The 20,764-nt window shown below is 36.2% G+C and overlaps 1 protein-coding gene across 5 annotated transcripts in view; it reads right to left on the reverse strand.

The window, feature by feature from the left end:
- Positions 1 to 20,764, reverse strand: part of LOC143247839 (homeobox protein extradenticle-like) — a 127,249-nt gene that overhangs the window by 101,522 nt on the left and 4,963 nt on the right. Inside the window, exon 1 of one of the 5 annotated variants that reach the window (XM_076496367.1) lies at positions 7,890 to 8,003. The exons of the other annotated variants lie outside the window; for them this stretch is intronic. The gene's annotated coding sequence lies outside the window, so the exon portion shown is untranslated. Of the gene's footprint in view, positions 1 to 7,889; positions 8,004 to 20,764 lie in introns of those variants that run through there. 5 annotated transcript variants of the gene reach the window in all.

Genomic DNA, 20,764 nt, shown 5'->3' on the forward strand with positions numbered 1-20,764 from the left:
GCACGTGTAGTTGTATTTTTGTGGGCCAACAATACCAATGGGGCGCACGTGTAGTTGTATTTTTGTGGCCCAACAATACCAATGGGGCGCACGTGTAGTTGTATTTTGTGGGCCAACAATACCAATGGGGCGCACGTGTAGTTGTATTTTGTGGGCCAACAATACCAATGGGGCGCACGTGTAGTTGTATTTTGTGGGCCAACAATACCAATGGGGCGCACGTGTAGTTGTATTTTTTGTGGGCCAACAATACCAATGGGGCGCACGTGTAGTTGTATTTTTGTGGGCCAACAATACCAATGGGACGCACGTGTAGTTGTATTTTTGTGGGCCAACAATACCAATGGGGTGCACGTGCACCCGGTTTCATTTTATTACTCATCAGAATTTCTACCAGCCTACCCTCAAACTGAAATTCTTTCAGGCAGAATTAGAATAGATTAACCTATGAGGCCTTGGGAGTTGTCAAATACATCAATGTAAAAGGGTTTGGCTTCTCAAGTCCAAAACTGTAATTAGATCTGAAACTGGTCAGGAGTTGACGGAGATTTGAGATAACTGCACAAAAAAAATTTCCTTAATAATAGGAGCTATTCTCGAACACAGTTGTCAAAGTTCTCTCATGGGTAAAATACTCTAGTCAAAACGGTTATAAAGAAACACGCTACTATCTTTTACCGAACGAACTTCAAACACTTATTAATGTAACTAGCTATATATATATTGCACAACAGTACATCAAAAAAAAATCGCTCCCAGGACGAGCTACTCTCGTCACCAGAGAATCTAATGCAAAACTAAATCAAAACATAATAGCTTCTGGACAATACAAAATGAACAAGTAATATGAATGTTATGCTATCTTTTAATTATTGTCGATACTAATTGTGATAAGTGTAAAAATCAGTTCCGTTATCGCTAAGAGTAGTCGTGTAGGGATCGCTGGTTAACTGAAATCCCGTTTGTCAGCAGTTCTAAATTAAAATGGACGTAACTGACTTTACCAATCCTTGACTTGACCTTTAAACCTGAAATGAACATTTTATCTTAAAGACATACGTCTGTCATCTATTGACTTATTTCAGATCTAATTACAATTTTGAACTCAGAAGATCAAACCCTTTCGACTGATGCAACTGACTACGCCCAAGATCTCGTATACTAATTTAATCTAATCCAGCCTGCAGGAATTTCGCGTGCCGCGGCTTTTGAAGATCCGCTCTTGTTTTTGTTTACAAGTGGTTTGAGTTCATTTGGTGATCAATAACTGAAATAGAAATGCATATTAATCATGTTAAACACATCTTGATAGTAGTTGAGAAGAGAGACCTCTACGGTATAAATAAATATAATATTTTATATTTAAACCAACGTTTCGCCCTTGTGGCTTTTTTCAGGGTTAGTATACACAACCCTAGTATGGAGTACAAATGTTAAAATACATATTAAATACTGTTTAAAAACATATCACGTTGATATATTGTTGATACTTCATTGTTGGTCCTGTGATTGGTTGTTGATACTGCATTGTTGGTCCTGTGATTGATTGTTGATACTGCATTGTTGGTCCTGTGATTGATTGTTGATACTGCATTGTAGGTCCTGTGATTGGGTGTTGATACTGCATTGTTGGTCCTGTGATTGGGTGTTGATACTGCATTGTTGGTCCTGTGATTGGGTGTTGATACTGCATTGTTGGTCCTGTGATTGGGTGTTGATACTGTATTGTTGGTCCTGTGATTGGGTGTTGATACTGCATTGTTGGTCCTGTGATTGGGTGTTGATACTGTATTGTTGGTCCTGTGATTGGGTGTTGATACTGTATTGTTGGTCCTGTGATTGGGTGTTGATACTGTATTGTTGGTCCTGTGATTAACTGTTGATACTGTATTGTTGGTCCTGTGATTAATTGTTGATACTGCATTGTTGGTCCTGTGATTAATTGTTGATACTGTATTGTTGGTCCTGTGATTAATTGTTGATACTGCATTGTTGGTCCTGTGATTAATTGTTGATACTGTATTGTTGGTCCTGTGATTGGGTGTTGATACTGCATTGTTGGTCCTGTGATTGGGTGTTGATACTGTATTGTTGGTCCTGTGATTGGGTGTTGATACTGTATTGTTGGTCCTGTGATTGGGTGTTGATACTGTATTGTTGGTCCTGTGATTGATTGTTGATACTGTATTGTTGGTCCTGTGATTGGGTGTTGATACTGTATTGTTGGTCCTGTGATTGGTTGTTGATACTGTATTGTTGGTCCTGTGATTGGTTGTTGATACTGTATTGTTGGTCCTGTGATTGGTTGTTGATACTGCATTATTGGTCCTGTGATTGGTTGTTGATACTGCATTGTTGGTCCTTTGATTGGTTGTTGATGAAAATATATTGTTTCCATTGTGTTATTCAGACAATTTTTTATTAGCGAACAAATGAACGTTTCTTTAATACATTATAGCATTCGAGGGTTAACTGTAACCATTTGTTATTACTACCTGGAGCATATAAATTCGTGATTAATAAAAAGTTACCTTTGGACATGAAAAGTTACTTCCCTTGTATGTAGTTATTTTAAAAAAACGCCCATGAAAACTACAAAACACGAACTGTGAAACCATGGAACCAGAAACCTTCATGTCAAATTCAGTAAAGATCCATCAACAGGGGCGAATTAGTGGTAAAAAAAACGTCTACAAATATCGCTAAGAAACACATAACTAAATCTTTCTACGTGATACATCCAGACAGTACTGTTATAAGTAGTCACACGGACATACAACAGACAGTACTGTTATAAGTAGTCACACAGACATACAACAGACAGTACTGTTATATTTATAAGTAGTCACACGAACATACAACAGACAGTACTGTTGTAAGTAGTCACACGGACACACAACAGACAGTACTGTTGTAAGTAGTCACACGGACACACAACAGACAGTACTGTTGTAAGTAGTCACACGGAGATACAACAGACAGTACTGTTGTAAGTAGTCACACGGACACACAACAGACAGTACTGTTATAAGTAGTCACACGGACATACAACAGACAGTACTGTTGTAAGTAGTCACACGGACATACAACAGACAGTACTGTTGTAAGTAGTCACACGGACATACAACAGACAGTACTGTTGTAAGTAGTCACACGGACATACAACAGACAGTACTGTTGTAAGTAGTCACACGGACACACAACAGACAGTACTGTTGTAAGTAGTCACACGGACACACAACAGACAGTACTGTTGTAAGTAGTCACACGGACACACAACAGACAGTACTGTTGTAAGTAGTCACACGGACACACAACAGACAGTACTGTTGTAAGTAGTCACACGGACACACAACAGACAGTACTGTTGTAAGTAGTCACACGGACACACAACAGACAGTACTGTTATAAGTAGTCACACGGACATACAACAGACAGTACTGTTATATTTATAAGTAGTCACACGGACATACAACAGACAGTACTGTTATAAGTAGTCACACGGAGATACAACAGACAGTACTGTTATAAGTAGTCACACGGAGATACAACAGACAGTACTGTTATAAGTAGTCACACGGAGATACAACAGACAGTACTGTTATAAGTAGTCACACGGAGATACAACAGACAGTACTGTTATAAGTAGTCACACGGAGATACAACAGACAGTACTGTTATAAGTAGTCACACGGACATACAACAGACAGTACTGTTATATTTATAAGCAGTCAAACGGACACACAACAGACAGTACTGTTATAAGTAGTCATACAGACATACAACAGACAGTACTGTTATATTTATAAGTAGTCATACAGACATACAACAGACAGTACTGTTATATTTATAAGTAGTCATACAGACATACAACAGACAGTACTGTTATATTTATAAGTAGTCACATGGACACACAACAGACAGTACTGTTATATTAATAAGCAGTCACACGGACACACAACAGACAGTACTGTTATATTTATAAGCAGTCACACGGACACACAACAGACAGTACTGTTATATTTATAAGCAGTCACACGGACACACAACAGACAGTACTGTTATATTTATAAGCAGTCACACGGACATACAACAGACAGTACTGTTATATTTATAAGCAGTCACACGGACACACAACAGACAGTACTGTTATAAGTAGTCACACGGACACACAACAGACAGTACTGTTATATTTATAAGCAGTCACACGGACACACAACAGACAGTACTGTTATATTTATAAGCAGTCACACGGACATACAACAGACAGTACTGTTATATTTATAAGCAGTCACACGGACACACAACAGACAGTACTGTTATAAGTAGTCACACGGACATACAACAGACAGTACTGTTATATTTATAAGTAGTCACACGGACATACAACAGACAGTACTGTTATATTTATAAGTAGTCACACGGACATACAACAGACAGTACTGTTATATTTTAAGTAGTCACACAGACATACAACAGACAGTACTGTTATATTTATAAGTAGTCACACGGACATACAACAGACAGTACTGTTATAAGTAGTCACACGGAGATACAACAGACAGTACTGTTATAAGTAGTCACACGGAGATACAACAGACAGTACTGTTATAAGTAGTCACACGGAGATACAACAGACAGTACTGTTATAAGTAGTCACACGGAGATACAACAGACAGTACTGTTATAAGTAGTCACACGGAGATACAACAGACAGTACTGTTATAAGTAGTCACACGGAGATACAACAGACAGTACTGTTATATTTATAAGTAGTCACACGGACATACAACAGACAGTACTGTTATATTTATAAGTAGTCACACGGACATACAACAGACAGTACTGTTATATTTATAAGTAGTCACACGGACATACAACAGACAGTACTGTTATATTTATAAGTAGTCACACGGACATACAACAGACAGTACTGTTATAAGTAGTCACACGGAGATACAACAGACAGTACTGTTATATTTATAAGTAGTCACACGGACATACAACAGACAGCACTGTTATATGTTATATTTATGAGTAGTCACACGGACACACAACAGACAGTACTGTTATATTTATAAGTAGTCACACGGACATACAACAGACAGTACTGTTGTAAGTAGTCACACGGACATACAACAGACAGTACTGTTATAAGTAGTCACACGGAGATACAACAGACAGTACTGTTATATTTATAAGTAGTCACACGGAGATACAACAGACAGTACTGTTATATTTATAAGTAGTCACACGGACACACAACAGACAGTACTGTTATATTTATAAGTAGTCACACGGAGATACAACAGACAGTACTGTTATATTTATAAGTAGTCACACGGACACACAACAGACAGCACTGTTATATGTTATATTTATAAGTAGTCACACGGACACACAACAGACAGCACTGTTATATGTTATATTTATAAGTAGTCACACGGACACACAACAGACAGTACTGTTATATTTATAAGTAGTCACACGGACATACAACAGACAGTACTGTTATATTTATAAGTAGTCACACGGACATACAACAGACAGTACTGTTATATTTTAAGTAGTCACACAGACATACAACAGACAGTACTGTTATATTTATAAGTAGTCACACGGACATACAACAGACAGTACTGTTATATTTATAAGTAGTCACACGGAGATACAACAGACAGTACTGTTATAAGTAGTCACACGGAGATACAACAGACAGTAGTGTTATAAGTAGTCACACGGACACACAACAGACAGCACTGTTATATGTTATATTTATAAGTAGTCACACGGACACACAACAGACAGCACTGTTATATGTTATATTTATAAGTAGTCACACGGACACACAACAGACAGTACTGTTATATTTATAAGTAGTCACACGGACATACAACAGACAGTACTGTTATATTTATAAGTAGTCACACGGACATACAACAGACAGTACTGTTATATTTTAAGTAGTCACACAGACATACAACAGACAGTACTGTTATATTTATAAGTAGTCACACGGACATACAACAGACAGTACTGTTATATTTATAAGTAGTCACACGGACATACAACAGACAGCACTGTTATATTTATAAGTAGTCACACGGACACACAACAGACAGTACTGTTATATTTATAAGTAGTCACACGGACACAACAGACAGTACTGTTATATTTATAAGTAGTCACACGGACACAACAGACAGTACTGTTATATTTATAAGTAGTCACACGGACACACAACAGACAGTACTGTTATATTTATAAGCAGTCACACGGACATACAACAGACAGTACTGTTATATTTATAAGCAGTCACACGGACATACAACAGACAGTACTGTTATATTTATAAGCAGTCACACGGACACACAACAGACAGTACTGTTATAAGTAGTCACACGGACACACAACAGACAGTACTGTTATAAGTAGTCACACGGAGATACAACAGACAGTAGTGTTATAAGTAGTCACACGGACACACAACAGACAGTACTGTTATAAGTAGTCACTCGGAGATACAACAGACAGTAGTTATAAGTAGTCACACGGACACACAACAGACAGTACTGTTATAAGTAGTCAACCGGACACACAACAGACAGTACTGTTATAAGTAGTCACACGGACACACAACAGACAGTACTGTTATAAGTAGTCACACGGAGATACAACAGACAGTACTGTTATATTTATAAGTAGTCACACGGACGTACAACAGACAGTACTGTTATATTTATAAGTAGTCACACGGACGTACAACAGACAGTACTGTTATAAGTAGTCATACGGACATACAACAGACAGTACTGTTATAAGTAGTCATACGGACATACAACAGACAGTACTGTTATAAGTAGTCATACGGACATACAACAGACAGTACTGTTATAAGTAGTCACATGAACATACAACAGACAGTACTGTTGTAAGTAGTCACACGGACACACAACAGACAGTACTGTTATAAGTAGTCACACGGACACACAACAGACAGTACTGTTATAAGTAGTCACTCGGAGATACAACAGACAGTAGTTATAAGTAGTCACACGGACACACAACAGACAGTACTGTTATAAGTAGTCAACCGGACACACAACAGACAGTACTGTTATAAGTAGTCACACGGACACACAACAGACAGTACTGTTATAAGTAGTCACACGGAGATACAACAGACAGTACTGTTATATTTATAAGTAGTCACACGGACACACAACAGACAGTACTGTTGTAAGTAGTCACATGAACATACAACAGACAGTACTGTTATATTTACAAAGATTATTACTAGTGTAAAAGCTTGTTAGAAATAACTGAAAGCCAAATTTATTCCGTAGAGAAATAAGAAAAGAAAGAAAACTATTACCCCAGAACGATGTACCTACTGATTGTGAAACCACTAGATATGACTAAGTAAACATGCTACATAATAGTGTCTTTGGATAAAATGTTAACACATACGTTGACCAAGAGATTACACACACACACACACACACCTTCTTCTGAAGAAGAAAGGTCATCTTGGTTTCTCCGGATCATATCTTCAGTTTATTCCAACAAATTATTTTTATTAATAATTCACAAGCATAGACTTGCTCTATTTTTTTTACTTATTTTCCACAGGCAGTGATAGGGTACGCATGCACTTCCGTGTCCTCCATCACGAGAATTTTCCCTGCTTTCCTATTCGTATCCTACATAGTTTGACGTCATAATGATGTGTGCCACACACATGCTTACTTTACAGGTTTTTATATAGAAGAAAAGATGACAAAATTTAGGAGCTGATTATACCTACGTTAGCGATTACATTTTACTAATATGTGAACGGACAATCAAAGGAGAAAGTATTATAGGAGTAAAAGCGAAACTGGACTTACGTAACAGGAGAAATTCAGAGAAATCGAGCGTGACCGCGTGACTGACACTTGGCTTTTATAAATATTGATTATTTTACAACAAATTTGTGGCTCTGTTATCAAACTTCCCCGCAATGTGGCTCTACCAATCAATCAACTTTGATTTTTCTCTATCTTCAATCTTATCACCTGGGGACTAAAAACAATTCATTTCACCACAGAAAAGAAAAATACAGACAACGATACAACAAAAACACACACATATATATATTACAACCATAAATGTTTAAGCCGTATACAAAACACATTAACCTGAAATAAAATACGCTGCGTATTTTTACAAAAGGATCCTAAGGTACAAGTTGCAACGCAGGATTATAATGTATTCTAGGTTTTGAAGGTGACTAATGAAGTAGGACCAACACTGCGGTGGGGATACACCGTCTATCAGTCGGTGTATTTATATAACAATACAATGAGCTCAGAATTCAAAATAACTTGTTATGTAAACTATATAAATACAGACAATGTTATTTGTATATAATTTATGATAAAATATAACAATTCTACTAAACTTTTCTTTTTTATAACTTTATCATTACAATTACAATATTACGTATTGCAACAAGTCTAGAGGCAACAGCAGACATCACCCTGAAAAAGTAACAACGGGAACCGGGTGAGACTCGAACCCATGATTCTGATTATACGTTTAACTACATAATGTTTATCGACCGTCTGTTCAAAGTAGGAAAACTGGAGGAACCCAGTTACTTTCCTCGCACGTGCACAACGTATAATGGTCACGTTAATTCAGCCTGACCAGTTAAACGAGATAAAACAAAACAGACAAAAACTGCACAAGCGTACAATTTTTATCTTTTAACACACACAGATAATTATGAGACTTCTTTCCATGACCTACATAAAAAGAGAGAAGCAAAGATGAAGCCAGTAGTTAATATATCTAATTTAATACTGTATAGAGGAGCGGTGCAGTGAGAATACATCATATACATAGATAGATACAAACAAGAACTGATTATAAAGTTTAGACGCAAGGTCACATAAACATTTTTATTGGTTTTCAAACGATACAAATAATAAACATATATATATATATAATTAGATAGGAATACAGGCAGACAAATATATATGAATAGATATAAGTCATATAATGATATAGCATATAAAATCTCTCTTCACTTGTAAGTCTCTTCGTTCAATTCTTTCATTTTTCTGACTAAAACGAAGGTAGAAACTGATCTAAACAGACCGACTGTGGGGGCACCACTGTCCCCCAGGCTAATATGATGACAAGAGTAATGTGAAATAAGGGGTTTGTCACCACGGTGTGGCACACGTGCATCCACAAACGCAACGTGTGTCGTCACTGAAACCTTTTAATTAGTTAACTCTCGACACCAGAGATATTAGACTTGACATCACGTGATGTATAGTTCACCCCTTACCCACTCTTCTTTATCCAGTGGGGTTGGGGGGGGGGGGCTAGAATCGTACTGATACTTTCCAGACAACTTCTTCCGTATGGTAAGGCTTTCTTGAAACGGAGCGAACGAAGGAAAACACACAGAGAAAGATAATATATACAGGAACCAGAACCGGGATGGTGTGAGGTTCTTTACACTGACGAAGTCCAGTAGGTTTTGTTAGTTCAACAAACGTGATAACACAATCACGAAATCTGACACGAGACCCATATTTATGCGTGGTATGGGAATACACCAATATGAAAACAGCAACCCCCTGGTGTCGCAATCAATCAACATACAAAACTCATCTACAAGTCTTAAAATAAAGGTTATTTTCTTGTTACCATTCGAAACCAAACACAATTTACAGGAAAGCGAACGACAGGACATTACAGAAACATTGAAACATCTAGAAATCATTATATGATACTAACTTTGTCTTTTTAAGAACATAGTAAATATATATATATTTTATAACCATGGAGGTTATTTGTGTTTTAATAATATATATATTAAATGTTGACAATAGCAGCACCTAATGAGACAAGCATCAGTAAAACAGATGGACAGAAAACCACGTTCTTAGCAAGCTATTAAAACTAACATAATATGACGTCATATGACGAATAGGCCACCATTTCCGACACTTGCTCTCTTTACGATGATGCATTTTAGCACAATAACAGCGGATACACATGCGCTACTTAACACACAACAAAGGGTGGCTTTATTTTCTAATTGGAAACGCTGTTATCTCACACCAGAGGTCGCGAAGGTCAGAGGAGGAATTTCATCTTCTCTAACAAGTATGACGTCACATATACATGAAAGGTTCTACACATTCGTTGTTCCACAGGGCATCGTAACTACAGTACACAGGAGAGATGGGCGAGTGGGTGGTCAAGTGGTGAGTGGGTGGTCAAGTGGACTGAAAGAGAACAGAATCTACTAACAAGAATTACTCATAAATCATTCTGTTTCCTCATGCTTTACAAATAAGAAACTTTTAAAAGTGGTTTGAAGCGTTCAACAAGTACAGAATAATGTTTTTAAAAAAACAGGATCTGTGAACGGCAACCAGTAAATATATACACAACGATCTTTAAAAAAAAAACGGATCTGTGAACGGCAACCAGTAAATACATACACAACGATCTTTAAAAAAAAAAAACAGGATCTGTGAACGGCAACCAGTAAATACATACACAACGATCTTTAAAAAAAAAACGGATCTGTGAACGGCAATCAGTAAATACATACACAACGATCTTTAAAAAAAAACGGATCTGTGAACGGCAATCAGTAAATACATACACAACGATCTTTAAAAAAGAAACGGATCTGTGAACGACAACTAGTAAATATATACACAACGATCTTTTAAAAAAAAACAGGATCTGTGAAGGGAACCAGTAAATACATACACAACGATCTTAAAAAAACGGATCTGTGAACGGCAACCAGTAAATACATACACAACGATCTTAAAAAAACGGATCTGTGAACGGCAACCAGTAAATACATACACAACGATCTTTAAAAAAAAGACAAACAGGATCTGTGAACGGCAACCAGTAAATACATACACAACGGTCTTAAAAAAAAAAAACGGATCTGTGAACGGCAACCAGTAAATACATACACAACGATCTTTAAAAAAAAAAACAGGATCTGTGAACGGCAACCAGTAAATACATACACAACGATCTTTAAAAAAAAAACGGATCTGTGAACGGCAATCAGTAAATACATACACAACGATCTTTAAAAAAAAACGGATCTGTGAACGGCAATCAGTAAATACATACACAACGATCTTTAAAAAAAAAACGGATCTGTGAACGGCAATCAGTAAATACATACACAACGATCTTTAAAAAAGAAACGGATCTGTGAACGGCAATCAGTAAATACATACACAACGATCTTTAAAAAAGAAACGGATCTGTGAACGACAACTAGTAAATATATACACAACGATCTTTTAAAAAAAAAACAGGATCTGTGAACGGCAACCAGTAAATACATACACAACGATCTTAAAAAAACGGATCTGTGAACGGCAACCAGTAAATACATACACAACGATCTTTAAAAAAAAGACAAACAGGATCTGTGAACGGCAACCAGTAAATACATACACAACGATCTTTAAAAAAGAAACAGATCTGTGAACGGCAACCAGTAAATATATACACAACGATCTTTAAAAAAGAAACAAATCTGTGAACGGCAACCAGTAAATATATACACAACGATCTTTAAAAAAAACGGATCTGTGAACGGCAATCAGTAAATATATACACAACGATCTTTAAAAAAAAAAAACAGGATCTGTGAACGGCAACCAGTAAATACATACACAACGATCTTTTTAAAAAAACAGGATCTGTGAACGGCAACCAGTAAATACATACACAACGATCTTTTTAAAAAAACAGGATCTGTGAACGGCAACCAGTAAATACATACACAACGATCTTTTTAAAAAAACAGGATCTGTGAACGGCAACCAGTAAATATATACACAACGATCTTTAAAAAACACGGATCTGTGAACGGCAACCAGTAAATATATACACAACGATCTTTAAAAAACACGGATCTGTGAACGGCAACCAGTAAATACATACACAACGATCTTTAAAAAAAAACAACAGGATCTGTGAACGGCAACCAGTAAATACATACACAACGATCTTTAAAAAAAAACGGATCTGTGAACGGCAATCAGTAAATATATACACAACGATCTTTAAAAAAGAAACGGATCTGTGAACGGCAACCAGTAAATACATACACAACGATCTTTTTAAAAAAACAGGATCTGTGAACGGCAACCAGTAAATATATACACAACGATCTTTTTAAAAAAACGGATCTGTGAACGGCAACCAGTAAATACATACACAACGATCTTTTTAAAAAAAACAGGATCTGTGAACGGCAATCAGTAAATATATACACAACGATCTTAAAAAAACGGATCTGTGAACGGCAACCAGTAAATACATACACAACGATCTTTAAAAAAAAGACAAACAGGATCTGTGAACGGCAACCAGTAAATACATACACAACGATCTTAAAAAAAAAAAAAACGGATCTGTGAACGGCAACCAGTAAATACATACACAACGATCTTTAAAAAAAACGGATCTGTGAACGGCAATCAGTAAATATATACACAACGATCTTTAAAAAAGAAACGGATCTGTGAACGGCAACCAGTAAATATATACACAACGATCTTTAAAAAAAAAAAAACAGGATCTGTGAACGGCAACCAGTAAATACATACACAACGATCTTTTTAAAAAAACAGGATCTGTGAACGGCAACCAGTAAATATATACACAACGATCTTTTTAAAAAAACGGATCTGTGAACGGCAACCAGTAAATACATACACAACGATCTTTTTAAAAAAAACAGGATCTGTGAACGGCAATCAGTAAATACATACACAACGATCTTTTTAAAAAACAGGATCTGTGAACGGCAACCAGTAAATATATACACAACGATCTTTAAAAAAAACGGATCTGTGAACGGCAACCAGTAAATATATACACAACGATCTTTAAAAAAAAACGGATCTGTGAACGGCAACCAGTAAATATATACACAACGATCTTTAAAAAAAAACGGATCTGTGAACGGCCACCAGTAAATAAATACACAAAGATCTATATCTTTAAAACAAAACGGATCTGTGAACGGCAACCAGTAAATATATACACAACGATCTCTAAAAAAAACGGATCTGTGAACGGCAATCAGTAAATATATACACAACGATCTTTAAAAAAGAAACGGATCTGTGAACGGCAACCAGTTAATAAATACACAACGATCTTTAAAACAAAACGGATCTGTGAACGGCCACCAGTAAATAAATACACAAAGATCTATATCTTTAAAACAAAACGGATCTGTGAACGGCAACCAGTAAATATATACACAACGATCTTTAAAAAAAAACGGATCTGTGAACGGCAATCAGTAAATATATACACAACGATCTTTAAAAAAGAAACGGATCTGTGAACGGCAATCAGTAAATATATACACAACGATCTTTAAAAAAGAAACGGATCTGTGAACGGCAACCAGTAAATATGTACACAACGATCTTTAAAACAAAACGGATCTGTGAACGGCCACCAGTAAATAAATACACAAAGATCTATATCTTTAAAACAAAACGGATCTGTGAACGGCAACCAGTAAATATATACACAACGATCTTTAAAAAAAACGGATCTGTGAACGGCAATCAGTAAATATATACACAACGATCTTTAAAAAAGAAACGGATCTGTGAACGGCAACCAGTTAATAAATACACAACGATCTTTAAAACAAAACGGATCTGTGAACGGCCACCAGTAAATAAATACACAACGATCTATATCTTTAAAACAAAACGGATCTGTGAACGGCAACCAGTAAATATATACACAACGATCTTTAAAAAAAACGGATCTGTGAACGGCAATCAGTAAATATATACACAACGATCTATATCTTTAAAACAAAACGGATCTGTGAACGGCAACCAGTAAATATATACACAACGATCTTTAAAAAAAAACGGATCTGTGAACGGCAATCAGTAAATATATACACAACGATCTATATCTTTAAAACAAAACGGATCTGTGAACGGCAACCAGTAAATAAATATACAACGATCTTTATTTAAAAAAAAAAAACGGATATGTGAATGGAAGCCAGTAAATAAATATACAACGATCTTTAAAAAAACCGGATCTGTGAACGGTAACATTTGATGAAGCTTCGAAGATAACAAGATGAACCCGGACATCTAAGAACTCTCTGTCTCTTATGGTTATTTGTGTTTGTACAAGTACAGGTTAACTTGTCGACTTTTTCCTCTTGGTTTTAGCGACTGTCAAGTGTATTTATCAATTTTACACTAGAACCGGAGTAACCCGCACTTACTCAGGCCGCTTAATTAATGTCCATGCGCTATCTACACATACACTTGGTGTAAATATATCAACTATCTACACATACACTTGGTGTAAATATATCAACTATCTACACAAACACTTGGTGTAAATATATCAACTATCTACACAAACACTTGGTGTAAATATATCAACTATCTACACAAACACTTGGTGTAAATATATCAACTATCTACACATACACTTGGTGTAAATATATCAACTATCTACACATACACTTGGTGTAAATATATCATTTCTCTTAATAGTCCCATAACAATTTGCACTTTCATTAGATATGTATTAACCATAAAATATTTACATAAATCCCTTTCAATGTTCATCAGCTAATCCCTAAACTAATGTGGAATCTAGTTTATAGGTGGCCTTTTTGTTTTATTTGAAAATATATATTTACTGAGGAAAGGTGTTTAGGTCTATCCTCATCATGTATACAGTATCTGTCTAGTTCGCTTACTAGTTCGTTTTTCTCAAATTTTTGTCATGCCATGTGTGCTAACTACAACTGAACTCTAACAATAACACACAAACATGTATAACGCAATCGTCGGGTACTTCTTTTAAAACACTAAATTGGTTAATTGTGCCAGATTAACTAGTTATGTTCTCCCACACATACAGAGTTGTGGTTTATCTTATCTTTCTCAGTAAATTGTAGAAAGTGGATCGTCAAATCGCTTATGTCCAGTATCGCTAGCTATCTGTTTTTTGTTGGTTTTTACAGGAATATCGCCTGCCATCAGGCCTCAAAGAACTTGGATTTTTTTACTAAGAGTTGAAAAACATAATTTATTTGTGTTAAAAATTAAAAAACACACAATTAAGAAATATGCAACGGACAGAAAGATAAGTGCAGATAAATTATTTTAGCACAGCCTCTTGTAGGCCTTTTTTTTTCACATTGCCAAATACTTTACTGTTCAACGCGTTACGCCTCATATCTCAAGTGCGCCTGTATGCGCGCATGCGTAAATACACTAAGAATCAATGCGCTAGGCTTAAATAAAAGTAGAAAAGTTAGACACGCAATTTGGAATGACTAAAACCACATAAAAGCTCGTGCAAAGAAAATAATATAGAAAATTAATATGATTTATCATTATAGAGATAATAAAGAAATTCGTTGCAAAATATTTACTAAAATTAAATATATCTACTGGGTACATGCGATTGGCTTTATTTCCATTTAAAACCAAAAGATGTCACTACGTGTGCACCGCTTAACATTTAATGTTATCACCTACGCGTGTAGCGTTTTACTATTAAATGTTTTCACACTATCTGTTCTAGCTCCTCTATTTTATAAAGATTCAACAGGTAGAATGAAGAAAAAAAAACGTGTAGTCACAAATCGTCGCAAAACCAAGGTTCGAACCGCTGGTCCGCAGAAGATCAAGTGTAGTAATTTCATATGAAAAGGTTAGAACAAAACAAACAGTGATAAAGGTACTAGCGGTAATACGTGCGACAGTTAGGGACAAAATGGTACATTTAGTGACAGTAAAACTACATTGTGAAAAAGACAAAACTAGAAGAGCCACGTGATTAGCTGTAGAACAAAGGAGTAGAACCAGGAAGAACATATCACCATGACATATTCGTTCTTCCAGTATCGAATAAGAACCTTTTAAAACTGCCATACCTGCTGTCCTAATTTACATGTATCACCTGAAGAAATTCCAGGAATTTGGTGGCGTCTCTGACCCCACGTTAAGAGTCGTAAAGTACCTTCAGGTCACATCGTAAATCGCCAAAAACCTGATTCGTATAAAACAGAAATGAACCAATGATGGGAAATGAATGGTAACTTGTGCTAGTTCGTAAGTTGTTTTTTCTTGTAATAAATACCTAAAGAATATTGCATATTACAGTGATCTTTTATACGCTTCGTGCACCGTGTGCACAGTTGTTGCATACTGACTGCACGCCAGGTCTCACATTGGTAACCACTGAAAATAACAACAAACAACAGGTTTCTTTGTTACTAACTTTATGCAAACTATATAGCAACATAATGAACAACGCTAACATTCAGAACAATCAATTAAAGTTGTTGTTTAGCGTAAAAACTACCTGCGTGTTATATCAAACGCACATCGACCTACCTGCTGTGACCGTCAGGGGTATCGGGCCTCTGAATTTATCGTTGTAGACTTCCCCGACAAAACTACGCAATGCGCCACCTGTATCATGTCTACCGCAGGATATCGAACCCCAGGTTTTAACGTTGTGTAAACTTACCGAAAGCAACGACATGTTGTATTATTAAATACAAGTTGTTTTTTGTTACCAGAAAAACGGCTGTAAGTCGAAAACTAAAGTTTACCAAGAATGAAATGTATTTAACAGTAGTAGTCGTGACGTTTCAACAGTGATTACCGGTAGTAGTCGTGACGTTTCAACAGTGATTACCGGAAGTAGTCGTAATACTGGTGTTATCTTCACCCTTATTGTGCCGTAGCCCATGAAAGTCGTGGATACACAGACAGATTTGTGAATAAACGGTTCATTTTGTTGTTAAGCGCATAGCTACACAATGAGCTATTTGTGTTGTGCCCACAGGTATCGAAAACAGATTTTGAGAGTTGTAAGACCTCAAACTTGCCACTGAGCCATCGGGTGCTAAACAGACTAGACAATTTTGTCAGAAGAGATGAGGTCCTGTGAAGTGTTCACGGTGGGCTTTACGGACCACTATAGTCCCAACCCTCTACCTGTCGGCAAGTATCTAACGTGACATTCACTTAATCGTGGTGTTGTTATGAGCCACCTCGTGGCTTGCGTGTGAAATATCTCTCTCGTAACAATCATTTAACCACGCTGCTGTGATGTAACACCTTCTGACAAACACGTGAAATATCTAACATGCTACTCACTGACTTATGTTGCTCTGATAAGATAACAACAATGTTTAATAATAGTAAGCAGAATTATGTAGCTCGTCGGAAGGTATTGTTCATAATGCATCCAACAGGGGGAGCTAGGATCGGAAATAACATGCAAGGAAGATTGAAAGATATCGTAAACTCCCGACAATAAGAATACGAATCTGTTAGTTTACTATGTTCAACACCTCCCTGTTGGTGTATACAAACAAAGATAAGTATTTGGTTTTATACAGGTATATCAGAACTCCTTTATTACTATCACATATCATGCTCTTATTCCAACTTTCTGCAACAACTTAGCTTCTGGCCTTCTCAAACGCTGTGTCTGATGTTTAAACGATGACGTAAGTTGGTAATATTCTATTAATTTAGGCACCTCACTATTTGGTTGTAATCTATTTCACCACGTCCTGTCCTACTCCACCTGAAGACCGTGCATTTTGACGATACTCCTGCAATGTAGATTCCAATGTAAAAGACTTCGACGTAATATTGTCACGTTCAAAGCACACCCCTCCTCCCTGCAATGTTTCCATAATCATTATAGTCTACGGGAACGAAGGTTTCCGAGGACCATTTTACACAGCGCGATAGTTCAGAAAAACACACACGGTGTGTCCAGCGTACGAAATTGCATGAATACTCGTCTCATTTTCCACGTGCTTCATGTACGACAGTTAAGCACACATATTTTGTTAATTTAGTTAATTTTCAAGATGGGAGTATTCATCCATTGTACTATATGCTGTTGCTTGGATCACTCAAACGACCTTTACGACTGACCTTTGTGCTCGATGATTCTCCCCTGTTACAAAATGCTGCACTTTGCTTATTACCATTATTTGTTTCATGTTTCTTTCTGAATTACCCATATGACCCCAAATTGACCCATATTCCTTTTTTTTTTCCTTAAAACCATTAAGTAAAAGGGATATCCCTCTCTTGAAATTGTATTTCCCCGATCTACTCACATTGTCTGAGTGTATGAAGTTTCCAGTAACATCTCACTTCCCTTGTTCAAAAGAATGGCAAAATGTAGTTCTGATACAATCTGTTCCACTGCGACTTCATGTTGGTTGTGGTTGTCACGTGCTTGCTTATTCAAAGTTGTTTTAATACAATATATTCAACCCTCTATCGTCGAAAGAAGAGTTAATAGTTTCTATTAAACCTGCTTCAGTTGTATTACAGTAGCAAAACAAATCTAGGAGGCCACAAAATAATGTAAAAATATTAATCACATATCGAAATATAAAATTTCAGTACCGACTGCAATACATGTTAACAAAATTATATGACTGACAGATAGAGACACGCCCTTTCTCTAAATGTTGAGTGGGTTCTACCTCAGCTCTCACGTACCATTCTTTATCGGTACAATTCTTCCCTCTAGAGTTCCTAAAAAGTCATCAAAATATACATTAAATACGTGCTATAATACTTTACTAAATCTTACATTATCAAACTAAACCTCCGACTGAAAGAATACGGAATAACACTAAATACTAACGCAAGCACTTAAACATATAAACGGTGTGTCTTTTGATTTTATATTCTCACCTTATTACAGCCATGCTCTGTTACCACCCATCTTCGTCTAATTTTGCGATGTGGCAGAATTATATATAACTAGTTCACATCTACTTCAGTTGAACTATTGTTTCGACCAATAAGAAACACATGAACTAGCGAATCATAAAGAAATATGGAATGAATATACAAACAAACTGTATCACATCCTATTGCTATGAACATGTCGTTAACATTAACCCTACGTTTTATATTTACAAACTGTATATCGTCTGTTTCACTGTATCAACGACCTCTGTGGGATTACACGAAAACTAACAAAAACTGACATGATATTTATATGTAAATCTTGGTGGCTTGTTGGAGTCCTGGAACATTAACAGTTCGCGAAAGTTTAGGGAGGCAGCGACCCCTAGTGTTGAAAAGATTGAGAACAGCACGTTAGGTTTGTACTTAAAGCTACACTGATAAGTGAAGATAATATAATTGGATATTCAGAGCCTGCTTTTGTTCACAAAACTCCATTCATAAAACATAATTAGTTCAACAAAGCCGATCTGTATTCACCAAACTCCATTTTTAAAATAAGAACATAAAATTGGTTGAACAGAGCTAACCTGTATCTTACGAAATAGATAGTCTCTGACAAGATGCCAACATGAAAACAACCACTGGTGTGTAGAACACTCGTATTTTCCATAACTAAGATACATCTATTATTTCTTGAAGTTACATAATTCTGTTCAAATCCACATTTAACACATTTTACTCGCATTTTCTATATTTTTATTCATTCGTAATAATATTTTTAATTTAGAAGTACCCCTACAACGTCATTAATTCCACGGTTTTTAGTACCAGGTATTTAATATGCATCAAGAATAAATAAACTAGTAACTGCTATAATCAAACCGTGCCTTGAAAATGACACGAATCTTAACAACACGTTGTCAATATAACATTTCGTTTTTCTTTATAGAACCACCTGAGTAACCTTACCCCCATCAAGTAAGTGACGACCATTGTGTCACGCAAGCACGACATTGCTATGGGGATTGTCCATCATTACAGACGTCGCGTGCACATTATCTATTGCCACCATTGTACAATAAAACAACTAAGCTGGTCTTTCCTAAAAAAAAAAAAAAAAAAAGTAACACTAGATGGCGCTACGTTTTATTTTTCTTCCTTAAATTGTTATCTTCCATAGAATGGAGGGTGGCAGAGTAGCTACATTATGAGACAGTAGATATTCTGGATAGCTACACAGATCTACAGGAAGCATATATACAAAATAATAATAAATAGTAGTCTTATTTATGTCAAGTAAACTTCAGTAAGAACAAGTTAAGGTTGTGAGAGAAAACGAGACTTTCCCAGAACTTGACAAACCAATAACGTTGCTCTTGTACGATCATGACAGCAATTATATACGTTTAAGAACCTGGTTTGTTGCCTTTAGTGACGTCATAAAGTTAGAAGCATTCGTTACAGCAGACCTACAGTATATCCCAGTGAGACTACAATACATTCGCGCACGTGTAACGCTTCAATCTGGGTGGATATAGAATATAACCAAAGGTGACTCTGCTCTAAAACGAACAAAATCTATCTTACAAACCAGCACCTTCAAAAGCCAGTTACCACTATACATATACGATTTGTACTGTCTGTCTATAAAATCGTTAGGTTTAATTAAAACCGACGAGTTGATAAAGTACATCCAATCATATCATTTTCTTTTTTCCTTAATAGTACTGTTCGCAAGGCTACAAATATTTATGCGGAAAACTAAACAATAACAACATGATAAAGAATCGGTGGTAATGACTAACTGCCTTCCCTCTAGTGTCACACTAGCGCAGATAGCCCTCGTGTAGCTTTGCGAGAAATTCAAAAAGCAAACCAAACGAAACTGAGTGAAACCAAGACTACAATAGAACTGAACTGAATGTTCTAAAAAGAGATAGATATGTAAAACAACGTTG

The sequence above is a fragment of the Tachypleus tridentatus genome, chromosome 3, assembly GCF_004210375.1.
Source record: "Tachypleus tridentatus isolate NWPU-2018 chromosome 3, ASM421037v1, whole genome shotgun sequence".
NCBI classification, from domain to species: domain Eukaryota; kingdom Metazoa; phylum Arthropoda; class Merostomata; order Xiphosura; family Limulidae; genus Tachypleus; species Tachypleus tridentatus.